The sequence below is a fragment of the Acyrthosiphon pisum genome, chromosome X (assembly GCF_005508785.2).
Source record: "Acyrthosiphon pisum isolate AL4f chromosome X, pea_aphid_22Mar2018_4r6ur, whole genome shotgun sequence".
Lineage (NCBI taxonomy): Eukaryota > Metazoa > Arthropoda > Insecta > Hemiptera > Aphididae > Acyrthosiphon > Acyrthosiphon pisum.
The window spans coordinates 10,969,523-10,970,752 of record NC_042493.1 but is presented as its reverse complement, the minus strand read 5'-3'; positions in this window follow the sequence as shown (position 1 = coordinate 10,970,752).

Sequence of the window (1,230 nt, the reverse complement as noted above, 5' to 3'; positions counted from 1 at the left end):
ATATTATAATACAATATAATATAACTAGTAACTATATATCTCACACTATGGATTGTACAGTTTATAAATTAAGTATGTAGGTATAAGTATGAGTATCCATAAAGCTTAAGGAAATTGTAAATTGTTTTAAACATTTACATCTATAATCTCTTGGGATTTGGGAATGTGTCCATTATAAAATAAATACTAAAAAAATAGACATTGCTATTTTTTTTATTAAAGTATTGTAAAAAATATATAATATTGTGTATCAATTCTACCAATATTATCTTAGGAACTACAGCCTGGGCTAACTGAGCCTCAGCCCAGGCTAATTGCTCCCTGTATTGATGTATACTGTATACATATAATATATTAAACAGACTGTATTATTCCTATATTAAAATATGTAATTTACAAAAAGTAAATTTGAAAATAAGTAAAAATGTTCTAAATAAGTGTCATGATTTATTTCTTAGTAAAATATTAATCATTATTATTTAGCTAAAATGATTATCAGAAGTATCTGAAAAGTGTATTTATTTTTAGAAAAAAATATCAATTGTTATTTTTTTAAATCGATATAAATTTGATTTGAGATAAATATTTCTCCAAAAGAAATTAGTGCAATGTATTTACTGACATAGACATTCGTTTGATACTTTCATTATTTCTAATACGTTGTCCAAAACCCCCAACTGCTAGTTCTAATGTAGTTGCCCTCAAAGCCGTAAGAAGCTCATCTAATGCCTAATAAGACAAGTTTGAGAATATACGCTCACCCCTTCCATCAAAAAAAATTCTCATTACCTAATTTTCAACTTATTTAAATGCTAATAAAAAAAACTGTGAATATATATTTTTAATATTTTACAACTTCCATTGTAACAATATATTAGGAGCTTTGTATTACATTTTCAAGCTTTTTGGCCCAACAAATAAAATAGTATTGACATTTATAGAAAAAAAAACTAAAAAAATTTTAAATTGAAAAATTCCGTAAATATCCTATTAGAAAGATGAAAACGCTCATAAATATTTAATTTAACTTTCTGGTAGACATTTTTTATGTTTGATAAAGATAGAAAAACTTATGTGGAATCTTGCATTAAATTTTTAAATCTTAGATTTAAAAAGAAAAAGGTGGGTAAGTGGATGTCGCTCTGCTGTACAGTAGGTTACAAGTGGGTCACTGTATAATGGATGGTATTAAATTTGAATTCAATGATATAATATCATTGTATAAGAAAA